This window comes from Notamacropus eugenii, chromosome 6 (genome assembly GCF_028372415.1).
Source record: "Notamacropus eugenii isolate mMacEug1 chromosome 6, mMacEug1.pri_v2, whole genome shotgun sequence".
Classification (NCBI taxonomy): domain Eukaryota; kingdom Metazoa; phylum Chordata; class Mammalia; order Diprotodontia; family Macropodidae; genus Notamacropus; species Notamacropus eugenii.
Genome location: NC_092877.1, coordinates 302,993,241 through 303,007,330, shown reverse-complemented (window position 1 = coordinate 303,007,330; position 14,090 = coordinate 302,993,241). Strand labels below are relative to the sequence as shown.

The window sequence follows — 14,090 nt, the reverse complement described above, 5'->3', positions numbered from 1 at the left end:
TATAACCCTTTGGGCACAGTTTCAAATTGCTCCCCAGAATGGTTGGATCAGTTCACAACTGCACCAACAATGCATTAGTGTTCCAATTTTCCCACATCTCCAATAGTTATCATTTTCCTGTTTTGTCATGTTAGCCAGTCTGATAGGTGTGATGTGGTACCTTAGAGTTGTTTTAATGGGCATTTTTCTGATCAATAGTGATTTAGAACATTTTTTCTGTATGACTATAGATAACTTTAATTTCTTTATCTGAAAACTGCCAGTTCATATCCTTTAACTATTTATCAGTTGAGAATCCCTTAACATTTCTTTACAAAGTAGATAAAATAAAACCCTTATGTTACCAGGTACCATGCGTAAGAAATATAGTACTATGAATTCAGCATTTTACTGCCTAACTAGTCTAACTGACCTACCTTACCCAAGTTCACAAGGGTGGTCAAAGTCAAAAGTCTACCTCAATTCGGACTACCAATCCTGAATTAAGAACATGGAGTTTCTTGTGACTTTTAAGTACATGTGAGAGAGGTTATTTCCAAAATATTTTAATATTTACAATAAATATAAGCGTTTACAAATCATGTCAGGAATCACTAAAGACTAATTTACTTGCAATTGGCATTTCAAATTTATAGCATCTAGAGTGTGCCCCCTCAAGACAGTCTATACCCTCAAATTATGTTGCTTTCTCAAATGGATAATTTTGTCACTTAGTTCATATTTCTGGAGCTCTTTGATAGTGCTGGCACATTTCAAAAATAATCAAGTTGGCATTAAAATAGACAATAATATAGGCCTGCAACAAGTACGCATAGGAAAAGAAAAGCTTACAGAATGCCTCAAATGTCATTGTTAAAATTCTAATGGTGATAATTAACATCTTACCAGTTTTCTAGATAGGTTCTTGAGATTTCTTTCATTCACTAACATAGGTAAAGGACTTGTGGTTTTATCAGTGTGGATATTTCCCCAAGCAGATCACAGCCCTCTACAACTCTGTAAAGGGTCTGAGTAATTCTGTGGCCAAAAAAATCCATTCCTCAACCTGGCAAGAGGTCTCGGAACTGGGTTAGGATGGTGCTCAGAAAAGAGATCTGTTACAATCTGGCATGCCTCAGCCTGTACACATCTGAAGCCTTTCCCTACTTGATAGAATCTGCTGTTTGTTCTTTAGGACCCTAGAGTTATTGTTTCATCATGCTGAGGAATATGAATAGGACTTGAGTGAGTAAGTAATAATCTCACATTTCTATGGCACTGTAAGATTTATAAAACACTTTTCTCACATCAGTCCTATGAGGGAAGTAGAGCAGACAGCAGCATCATTTTATGGAGGCTGAAACTGAGATTCAGGGGCAAATGACTTGCCTGACTTTACAAAGATAGTAAATACTAGATAGTAAAGATCTAGGATTGACTCAATGTCTCTGGGGCTCTGAGTCTAGCACTCAATATTCCAGGGTTATGAATTAACTGCCCATAATATGCAATTCTATTGAACACTGATTAAGCCCTTGCTCAGGAGAGCACAGTGCTATGGTGCTCAGGAGATGCAAAATTTACTTAAGACATGATCTTTGCCCTAAAGCAACTTCCAGTCTAATTGGGGAGATGAGGCATAACACATGCTAGCTAGAAGGAATGATAGATACAAAGGGAAGTGCTCATTCAGAGAAGGAAGCTGTGACACCCATCTGAAAGTTTCAGAGATGGCTTTAAAGCAGAGACAGCTTTTCAACGAGCTCTTGGAGGAAAGAAGCAGATAGAATGGCTCAGGTGAGACAATTAAAATACTAATGGGGACAATTATACGAAAGGTGGTTAGCCAGGCTTCTCTAGTTGATGTCCACCCACGTTGCACTCAAATTTGTGAGACATAAAAGAGTTCCCAGATTTGCTTAGGTATTTTGCTTTATGGTTTGGACTTCTAAGGCAATGCAACAAATTGAAAAATCTGAGTGTCATTTTCTCTGATATAGTTGATCAGAGAGTCTTATACCAGTTCTGAATGTATTGTCATTCTACATGACAAGGATTTGGAACTCAGGGAAACATATGAAATGCATGAACTTAAATGTAGAGTGAAGAAAGCAGAACCAGCAGATCAGTATACATAAAAGAGTACAATAATATAAAGGAAATTAATTTAAAAGTAGCCAAATTCAGATTAATCACAATGATCAATCTTGGTTCCTGAGAACAGATGATGAAATAGATGAAGTTCCATCTCTGGGACCAGAGCCAAGATGGTGAAGTAACAGGACGAACAGCTTAGCTCTCCCCCACACCTCCTCCACAAAGATCTAGGAAGTGCACCAGACCAAGTCCTGATGGTGAAATTCAAGAAAAAAAAAATCACAGCCCAGGTCAACATATCAGAACAGAGAGGTTATGGACACTAGGGATAGGGTTTGGCCAGAACTGTGCAGCTTGAGCATTCCAGTTCACAGAGACTGAAAGAGGACAGGGCCTGTAGCCAAGGGTAAGAAGAGATCTCATATACAAACAGTTGCTACCTGGCAACTCTGGCACTTATTCAGTTCAAGTAATGCATCATTAGTGGACTGAGGAAGGGGTTTGTGCCCAGCATAAGGAGTGGTACACAGGTCATAGTCACCTGTACTGAGCAGGGAACAATTTCAGAAGCAAGTCATAGCTGTGTGGCTCTGACTCAAAAAGGAGTGGAGAGTTTCAGCTTCAGTCTCCCGCCCTGTCTGATGGCAGAAAAATAACCAAGGGCAGGAATCCCAGAGCAAAGGGGAGTCTATAGTTCTATCACTCTGAATCTGCAGAGCTTCCAGCTGATTGATAATGATTGAAACCAGCAGCAGTTTACTAAAGCTTCCAACCGTGGCAAGACCCAAACCCAGGTAAGAAACTTGCACAGCTCAGAATAGGGGAATGGGAATCAAACTTTGCCCTAGATCAGATAACTGGTGGCACTGAAAGATTTGAGGTCCTCGAGCCTGAGCTGTCCTTTAGATCCTGGAATAGAAGAACGTTCCTTACCTTGTAAGAGAGCAGCAAGAACCTAGAAGACAAAATGTCAACCAAGGTATTCCCCAAGAAGTGTGTAGAACCTGGCCCTAACACAAAATCCTAAGTCAGGAAGTAGGCTAGAAGAATGAGCAAACAAAAATAGAAAAGCAAAAAACCACCATAAAGAGCTATGGGGACAGAAACACTGAAAACACAAACCTGAACACAAGGGAGGACTTCAGCATATCTACAAACAGAGCCTCAAAGGACAAAAGCTCGGACACAAGTGCAACCAGAATAACTAGAAGAGATGAAGCAAGACTGTTTTATTTTTTTTTTTTAAAGCTTTAGAAATAATAAAAACAACAAACAAAAGCATTAGATGAGAAACTGGGGAAAAGTTGAGAGCAATGAAAGAAAAATTTGGAAAGAGAATTAACAGCCTGGAACAAGAGGCATAAATCCTTACCCAAGCAAAAAAGATATTACCTAAAAATTATAATGGACCAAACAGAAGCAAGTGACTCCATAACACAGCAAGAAATAATTTTAAAAGTCAATAGACAGGAAAAAAACAGAAAAAAATGTAAGATATCTCACAGTAAAAGCAATTGACCTGGAAAGCAGATTGAAGAAAGATAATTTTTAAATTATTGGACTTCCTAAGAACTATGACCAAAAAAAGAGAAAAAGATTCTAGACACCATATTTCAAAAATTCATAGAAGAAAACTGCCTGGATATCTTGGAACCAGAAGACAAAATAGAAATTGAAAGAATCCATCAGTCACTTCCTGAAAGAAACTTTAAAGTAAAAACCTTTAGGAATATTACAGCCAAAATCTGGAATTACCAAATCAAAGAAAAATACTGAAAGCTGTCAGAAAGAAAGAATTCAAAAACCAAAATATTTAAATATCTAAAGTATTAAAGTCAAGATCACACAAAATCTAACAGCCACCACTACGAAGAAGCAGAGTTAGAGTACAATATTCCAGAAGGCAAAGGATGATAGATTTACAAATAAGAAAATTTAAATAAAATATTAGCAAGAATGTTATAGCAACATATCATAAAGATTATATGCTATGGCTAGACTATATTTATGACAGGAATTCAGGGCTAGTTCAATATTAGGAAAACTATAAACACATCGAATCATATTAATAATAGGACCAATAAAAATTAGATGAAGAAAAAGTTATGTCAATCCATATCAATAGATTCAGAAAAAGCTTTAAGAAACAATGCCTATTCCTGGTTATTTTTATTAGGAATTATAGGAAGAAACTGATCTTTCCTTAATATTATAAGCAGTATTTATTTAAAACCAAGACCCAGGATTATCTACAATGGAGATAAAGTAGCAGTCTTTCCTGTTAGGGTCATGAACAAAGTAAGGATGTCCATTGTCACCATTATTATAGTGATAGCAATGTTACCTATGGCAATTCTACACACAAAAAAAGAGAGAAGAAATTAAGGTTACATGCTTAGGAAAAGGGGGGGAAAAATTAGTGCATTTTCCAGGGAATGTGATGGTTTACTTGAAGAAATCTAGCCATATGACTAAAATTTAATTAAAATAATTAACAACCTTTAGTAAAATTGAATATAAGGTAAAAATAAACCTATATAAAGTATCAGCATTTTCATATACTATCAACAAAATCTAGCAGAAAGAGAGAAATGCCATCTAAAACAACTATAGAAAGTCTTATACTTGGTATCCTACTTAACTAGATACACATAAGAATTATATGGACATGATCATAAAACGTTCTTTGCACAAAGACAAATTTGAAGAATTAGAAAAATATTAATTGCTCTTGGTTAGACATACTATACTGACAACATAACCCAAATTACCTTACTTATTTAGTCTTCTGCCAATCAAACTACCAAAGGATTGCTTTATATATAATAAGAAAAAATAAAACTAATCAGGAGGAACAAAAGGTAATGAAGATCAAAGGAGCTAATGAAAATCAGTGGGAAGGAATGGGGCCCAGTAACACCAGTTTTCAAAATAAGCTGCTAAGCAGTAATTAATTATCCAAACAACTTGGTACTGGTTAAGACAAGGAAAGGATGATTGGTGGAACAGATTGGGTATATAATATAAAGAAGTAAATGAGCAGAGTAGCCTAGTTCTAGAAAAATCCCAAAGATCCCAGCCATTGAGGCAAGAACTCATTATTTGATAAAAAGTGTTGAGAAACCTGGAAAGAAATCTGGCAGAAATTAATTGTAGAATAACATCTTACATAGTCTACCAAAATAAGCTCCAAATGAGTATACACTTAGACGTAAAAAGTTACATCATAAACAAATCAGAGGAGCAAGTAAGATACTACTTCTCACATCTATGGATAGAAGAAGAGTTCATGACCAAACAAAAGATAGAGATGTTCAACAAAAGGCAAAATGGACATATAAAATTTTAAAATTTTTGCCCAAGCAAAACACCAATACATCCAAAATTAGAAGCAAAGCAGGTAAATGGGGGAAAAATATTTGCAGCAAGTTTTTTCTGATAAAAGTCTTATTTCTACGACTTATGGGAAATGGACTAAAATTTATAAGAGTAAGATCCAACCCTAATTGACAAATGGTCAGAGGATATGAAGAAACAGTTTTCAGGGGAAGAATTCCAAGCTATCAATAGCCATAAGGAAAAAAATCACTAAATCAGTAATTAGAGAAATGCAAATTTAAATAACCCTGAGGTTCTACCTCATCCATCAGATTGGCAAGTTGATCATCAAAGAAAGAGGTGAAGTTCCAATAGGTAGAAAAATATCTATAGAATCTCTCTCTTTCTCTCTCTCTCTCTCTCTGATAACCGAGACTTGGAAACCACTGAAGCATCTATCACTTGGAGAATAGCTAAGCCAGTTATGCATATGAATGTGATGGGACACAATTATTCTGGGAGAAATGAGGAAGGGAACTATTTTAGAGAAATCTGGGAAAACATGTATGAACTAATGCAGAATGAGATAGGCAGAACCAGAAGAACTTGTATAATAATAACAATATTGTAAAGATATAATTCTAGAGGACTCACAATGAGACACAGCTTCCAGGTTCTGATAGAGAAGTGACAGACTCAGAGAACAGGTTAAAACTTTTTTTTTGACATGACCAAGGTGGAAATTTGTTTTGCTTGACTATATGTTTGTAAAGGGTTTTATTTTTCTTGCTTTCTCAATAGGGGGTAGGGGTAGAGTGGGTAGGAAGGAGGTTTGGTGAAAGGGAAAGGTGGTTTGAAAGTAAAATAAAATTTAATTTTAAAAAGAACAAATTGAACAAATAGGGAGCTAAGGGTATGAAATGTTGCAATAATTATTTGATTGGTTGATTGATTTGCTTACCATTTTCCCTTTTTGCAAGAAGAGAGTTCATGGGGAATGGGATATGCTGGGAAATGATTATGATTAAAAAAAACAAAATAAACACAAAAAACTTTTAAAATAAATATATATGGGCCTGTGATCAATGTACAGTTCTATTCCTTAGAGAAAATTTGTATTGTACCACCAAATGCCAGCCTGTACCTATCTACAGAATGAACAGATGTTTATCTTTTTATTTGTCACTCTCAGATTCATCATTTACTCAGGGAGTCATATTTCTCTTTCCCCTGAAGTAGCTGTCATAAAAATAAAGTTTTATTTTCATAAGGAGCCCAGCAAAAATAGACAGGCATAGGAAGAGAATAAGATCAGAATTAATTATTGTAATGGTAATTTAAATGGGAAGATCTTTCCCATTCATTAATAGGTCACATGGAAGTCTAAGTCCCATGGAGCCTGTGGTGGGAGGAGCTTGCTGAGTGGGTGGAACAGGAAGAGGTGGAGCTAGAGCAGAGCTGAGAGGAAGTTATTCAGAGAGCAGTCAGAGCTAGGAAGGACGCAGGCAACAGGCTAGTGAGTGAGAGAGCTTGTTTGTGATTTTGTTTAAGGGAGCCTGCTTGTGATTTGTTTAATGGAGCTGGTTTGTGGGAAGCCAGCAAGTGGAAGGCTTGGAGATATTGTTGTTCTCTGCATTGTCATTGTGTGTACATTTTTGTTAACTATGACAGATTTGGCTGCCTGGTGTATGGGATTCAGCTTTCTGGTGTCTGAATAAACATTATGGTTCTGTCTTCCATGTGGAGAATTGATTGTATTTTGTGATTCAGAACTGTGCTGGGATATTCATGGCTGCTCTAGACACTGAATATTGCATTGGTGCTGCAATTGTAAAACAGACAAAAATAACTAGAAAATTTCAGTAACCAAATTATTACATATTTTTGTAAATATCAGGATATTAGGAGCCATTAGAAAACATATCTGAACACCTGATCATTAGTTGTTTTGTGAGGAAATTAGAGACTAATATTGGTTTGCATTTTAAAGCACAATATCTGACTGAAAGGATATCATTTGAGATTATTTCAAATTTTACCATGCTTTCAGAACCTACAAGCAAGCCCTACTGATGCTAATTCCATTATAATGAAAACATAATCCCAAATACTATTTTAAAAATGTAATCATAAAAGATGTCTCTATATACTGATTTATCTAAAGAAACAGCAGAAATGTTTTTCAAACTGTTTTTCATTGAGAGAAGGTATGGGGTGATAAATAAAGGGCCCAGCAAGGAGAAACATAACTATCACACAGCTGTGAGAACCTTGACCAGCTGCCAGCATCCCAAGGAGGCAATATGGAAGAAGGGAGTGCTTTCCTCCTTGTATAGTTCCTTCTTCACTCATCCTCTCCTTCATCTGGCTTTTAGGCTGCTACATTGCCTCCCCACAAGAATCTTGGGTCTATCAGCCCTCCTTTTCCTAGGCACCTTTCTATCAGGTTAGAGTAAAGCAGATTGCACCACTTAAGATAAACACCTTCTATCAGGGGGACCCAAACCACTCAAGACACCCAGGATCTGTAGCAAGACCACACCAGCTGCTACTTTCCTACTCCTTCCTCCTCCTTCCCAACTCCCTCAGCACTGGGCCTTATCAATCACTGCCGTCTTCTGTTTCCTATTTCCATGGTGCCCTCCTCTCTATTGTGGGTCAGTGGAAAGATGACTGTTAAGAGTTACGACCTAAAATTCCCTCTTCTTCAACCGTAATCTGCTTTCCTTGAATCTTTTCTGCCGCCTTACTCCTAAACTCATTCTTGGATTTTTACCATCACCTCAGATTCCTATCCATCACTGTATACCTAGGCTATCATCCATACTCTGGACCTACTCTCCTCTTTTCACCATCTAGACATTAGAGATAACAACTTCAACTATATATTGTCCCTTACTCTTAACCTCTTGCCTGTTATATCTGCCAAATTTCCATTCAGGTTCACCATGACTTATCTCCTTTTCCTACTCTTACTCCCGTGTTGATGAATGCTGCCAAAGGAAACACCACAACTGGGATGATGAATCTACAACAAATTCTTATTATCTAAGTTTAACTAGTACTTTACAGAAATACTGCAATGCTTTGAGTAGGTCTTGGTTGGTTCTCTATCATGCCCTACACAGCAGATGTTTCAAATCTTTTCCTTTCTCTTCAAGTACCCTATACTTTCCCTCTCTTGGCAGATATGTTGCTTCCTAGTTTATGGGAAAAATTATGTTTTTAAATGTTTGCAAGTCACCTTCCTGCATGGCCATCCATTATAAACTTTATCATCTTCCCAGCTCTGTATCTCAAACCTTTTCTGCAACTTCATGTGGCTAGTTTTTCTCCTTGACAAGTTCAACTTCACTTCTGTGCCTAAGATACTTGAGTATACATGAGGGGGCTCAAGATCACCAAAAAAGGGGAGTTCAGCACCTGAGTTCAGTACATGCTCCATGTTGGGGGGAATGTTCAGTGAGGTTGCTCTGGACCAAATCACCAGTTATGCACTCAGCTTTTCTTTTTCCCTGGTAAATGACAATGAGCAAAGTAACAGACTGTCATCAGAGAACTTGTAGTGAGTGGGTGCCCAGTGAAAGAGTTCTTCCCTTTTTTATGACCAGAAAATGCCTACCTTGCCCTCCTAAACCCTGTGACTCAGAGTTGTTAGCTACGTAGAAAACCCTTGACTCCTGCTAACTCATTGGTTTCTCATCTTTATCCACTGTAGCCCTATGCTGCCCAAGTCTCTAGTTCTTCTGCCTCTTCCAATTTCTCTGCCTTCCTTTCCATTTTATCCTTTCGAACTTCATCTCTGATAATGTGCAGCTTCATTTGACCTTATTCTTGTATTGATATGGTCACACCCTTGACCTCATATTCTCCATGATCATCTTCATGATCAAGACTCTGCATTTCTCTCTCGGATCATAAAATCTCCTTCCTCTTCTCCTAAATCCTAATTCTCACCATTAATTTCAGCCATTTCATCCCTCTCTTTTTTTTCCCCAGGATATCAATTCTGCTCTGGCTTCTTTCCCACCTTTAAAAAATTTGACCTTATGGTAAACCAGATATGCCTTGTCTTTTACTTTTGATTTCCTTACCACCTTGTCCTATTCCCAATCATTTCTTTAAAAACCCAAACCCTGAGCTCTCCGCTCCTACTTGTGTGTTGGCAGGATTCATACAATTATGCTGAATGAGTCCACTACAAATTCATCTAATCTTGAGTCTTCACTGCTGTAAGACAATCCTTTAATTCATGTATATCATATTCTCTATACAAGCTATTCCAAATCTTTTCTCATCAGGTCTATTATGCCTTTACTATCCCAGCTCCATCTGAGCAGCAGACCTTTGTGTTTACTTATCATTGTCTTCATTATGCTCCCAAGTAGAACATCTGCTTTTATTTTTCTGTCCCTGGTGCCTAAAGATATATAGATGACATTGAATGAATGTTTGTTAAATGAGTTGGATATGTTCAATGAGTAAACACTAAATAGGAGGAACAGTTAGAGCTTTTTAAATGAAGGCATTAATGTCTTTTCATGGATGCGTTTATTTTTACATCACTTTTGTTTATGAAATATCTACCTTGCCCATCACCCAACAGGCCTCTTGTAATAATGTTTTTTTAAAAAAGAGTTAAGCAAAACTATCCAATGTATAAGCCATGTTTGATGGTAACGATGATGATGATGATAGCTAACATTTCTATAGCACTACACTATGCTAAGGACTTTCCAATTATGATCCCATTTGATCCTCACACCAATCTTGGAATGCAGGTATATATCATCCCCATTTTACAGATGATGACACTAAGGAAAATAGACCATTAAGTGGTTAAGTGATTTGCTATGGGTCACATGGCTAGTCTTCCTGATTCCTGGCCTGGTGCTCTATCCATTGTGCCACCCAGAAGTGTATGTGTATGTGTGTGAATATTTCACAACCAGGCCCCCATACATCTGCAACGGAGGGATGAAAATGCATTTTCTCAACTCTTCTGTGTGGCCAAGTTTGGTCATTATCATTACACAGAATTCAGTTTATAAAACTTCCAAGAGACATAATGTCTGGATAATTAATCATTTTATTAATTATGGCTACTGAATAATTAATAAAAGGATTGATCATTCAGCCTTCTCATAAGAACCAAAGATGGATAATGGCAGCCGGTTGCTTAATGCCCTTGAAAAAGTAGATGTTCCCAATAGCACTCAACCCTGATTGGTTTACAATTAATAAGAAGAATATTATAATGACAGGTGGATCTATTCTAATGAAGGGCTAGGGGTCAAGACTTTGATTACTTAATCCCAGACTACCTGAGCCTTGGGCAATCTAGACAAATGATCTCCACCCTTACCCCTTACCCACACCCATCCAAGTCCGAATAGAACCCAATGGACGGTAATTCACCCAAAATAAATTCTTTTTACTCTTTAATCAGAACTAATCTTCTCTGGTTGTGGAGGGAGAGTCTGAACAAGATAGAGGAGAATGTTAAAATTCTATCTCATTATCAACCCTATTCCTCAGGAACTGAGCATACTCAGATGAGCCTTTGAGGTTTTCTAAGCTTTCCAAGGTTTCAAACGGCTCTTCCCATTCTCTCCTAACTCCTCTCAGCCTTTTATGGATGAAAGTTATTAATCCTATATAATATTATAATTATATATCATATGTAACATTATACATTAATCGTATATTTTATATTATAATTATGTATTTATGTTATAATTATGTATTAATCTTATATACTTTTACAGTCTTATTCAAAGGGTCACTATTGATTTATCTAATCAAAATCTTGCCTTGAGTAATTACCAGAAACACGCCACCTCTTCCTCTCTGTTGTATTTCAGTAGAATAAGAGAGTAAGCCACACAATTCAAGTAGGTTTATAATAAATAATGTCTTTAATTGTTATGAAAGACTAAACAGAAAGATCGAAGTTAGATAAATATTTATAAAATGTCCACCTGTTTATTGCCTCTAGGGAGTCCTTAATAAATCTATAGTCTCAGTGAAAACTCAGTGAAATAAATAGAAATTCTTATTTCTACACCCAACTCTCCCTTCCACTCCTCCCACTGAGTGTTAATGAGCATTTTCCCTGATGCTGTTTCATTAATGGCCTCTTGAGGGAAACAAGTGGCAACACAGGAATTAAGAGAGCTAGAGGTGGCTCTGCCTGCCCCCACATTTCTATTCACAGTTCTGTCATTAATAGCAACCTTTAATTCTACTCTTTACTTTTCATCATGGCTATTCATTGACTGGGTTGTATAGGACCATTCACTGAATGGGCATTACCTCACTTTAAGTGAGTACTTGAAAAGGCCTTCGCCTAAAAGACCAAGGTCTCTCATTACATCCTGGGCTGTCTCCAGTCATCCTGATGATGGTCCAGTCTGGTCACTGGATCCAGATGGCTCAGGAGGAAAAAGTGAGGCTGGTGACCTTGTACAGCCCTCCTTCACTCATAACACGGTCAAGTACAAGTCATGTCATCATTTCTCTGATGTCATGGTCTTCATTGGAAACAAAAGATGAAACACAACCTGACCTAGTTGAGAATGAGGGAATAGAAAAGGAAAAGATCCTGAATCTCCCTAATATTAAGAATTGGTTATTAAGAGAGAAATAATCATTTCTCTCAATTTTATTTTTCTTTCCATTTATACTGTTTTAGTCATACATAGTTTCCATGGTTATACATATTTTGTATCAGTTCATATAAATCTTTTGATGTTTTTCTGAATTCTCCATTTAAAAAAAATTAATCATCATTAATCTATATATAACCTTCATTCTGGAACGTTTGCTTCTCCTGTTCATTAAGCCATCATTTGTTACAGAACAAAAATGAGGGAGAAAAAAGCTGTTCAGTAAAACTAATCAGGACATCAAATGAATGATAATTTAAGAATTGCTTTATATCCATAATTCTTCATCTCTTCAAGGAATGGAAAAGGGGATAGTTCTCATATTTTAGAGAGGACAACCATGGTCATTATAATAATTCAGCTTTGAATTTTAGGTTGTTTATTCAATAACTTACATTGTTGTAGTTACCGTGTTTATTTGTTCCTAGTTCTGCATCCTTCCCTGTACCCATTCACAAATCTCTCATGCTTCTCTGAATTTTTCATATTTATTGTTACTTATGGCAGAGTAATATTTCATTCATGTATGAAATTATTTAACCATTTGCTGATTAATGAGTGTCTACTTTGTTTTCAGTTTTCAAATATTTTTGTACATGTGAGACTTTTCTTTCTCTCTTTTACTAACCTGGGCCTTGTGGTGAGGTGTTCGGATCAAGGCAATGGTAACAGATATGGGACTAGAGCTTAGAACTTCATACTTAACATTTCAGAGTCCTTTCAATTCTATTATGTTCCCTTCAGAGGCAGCTGATTGTACAGTGGATAAAGGACTGGGGCTGGCATTAGGAAAACCTGAGTTAAAAATTGTTCTCAGATATCTACTAGCTGTGTGATATCAGGCAAGTCACTTAACCTCTATTTGCCTCAGTTTCCTGAAATATAAAGTTAGAATTACAATAGCACCCACCTTACTAGGTAGATATAAAGATCAAGTGAGATAGTACTGGTGAAAAGTGCATAGCATAGTGCCTGGCTGTGAGCTGCAGTTAAACCATCATCCTTGATTTTCTGTCTTCATGCTTATAACACGCTTTTCAGCAGGGCAGAAATCTGCTATTATGTGCTTCAGCAACAATGAAAACATTCTCTTTATCAGACAACATATTATGAATCAAGTAAATATCTTTTTAGAAAAAAAGAAAATGAAAAATAATGACAAGAAGAATAAACTAATACAAATTTGAGATTGAATTGAGATTATTTTGGGATTGTACATATTTTCAAGTCATCAAGAGTTTCCCCACTCTGGGCTTAGGTAAACTTCCTTGCCTGTCTTGCTCTGAGAAAGGAGCCTCCTTTGCTGCCATGGGACATCACTGTTGTATTTGGGAAAGACAAAACTTCATTTCTTTGGTTTCAGATCCCAGAGGAAGATGCAGTGAGAGTACTTGGATGAACCCATGATAATTCAGTGTGGATGTTTTCTACTGATGCAGATCTGTTCATCCTCGTCAAGTGAAATTTCATTCAATTTATGTGCAAGTGACTGTGCTAGAAGTGAAATAAAAATTTCTCTTGGGGATATCTACATTCTTCTTCATTATTCGTTTCTTTTTAAGATGGAAATGCCTCAGGGGAAAGGGCTTGGATTATATATTGGATTTTTTTTTTGAGAAAGAGGTTAGACCTTAAATTTCATACACACATATATACACACACACGTATACACACACATAAATGTATATACACATATATACACACACGTGTGTGTATATATATGTATATATACATCCACTTATGTGCGTATATATGTATATGTGTGTGTGTATATGTGTGTGTATATATATATATACATACATACATACACTTATATATGTATATATCAGGTCCTTCCTGTGAAGAAATCATCTCAATCAGATTGGGCCAGTCACTGTTCTGCAACTAACAATATTAAGGAGTTACCTGAGACATTTATAGGTTAAGTCATTAGCCCAGGGTTACGCAGCCAATATGTGTCAAAAGAACAACTCAAACCCAGACCTTTCTGAAACCAAGGCCACCTACACAGGATACTGTACCCATAGT

The 14,090-nt window shown here is 36.6% G+C and overlaps 1 long non-coding RNA gene across 1 annotated transcript; it reads left to right on the top strand.

Moving 5' to 3' along the window:
- The first annotated feature begins 2,527 nt into the window (after positions 1 to 2,527).
- On the top strand, positions 2,528 to 13,587 carry LOC140511532 (uncharacterized). The gene is made up of 2 exons (XR_011969577.1): positions 2,528 to 2,870; positions 13,426 to 13,587. It is a non-coding gene; the product is annotated as an uncharacterized lncRNA (long non-coding RNA).
- Positions 13,588 to 14,090: the final 503 nt, after the last annotated feature.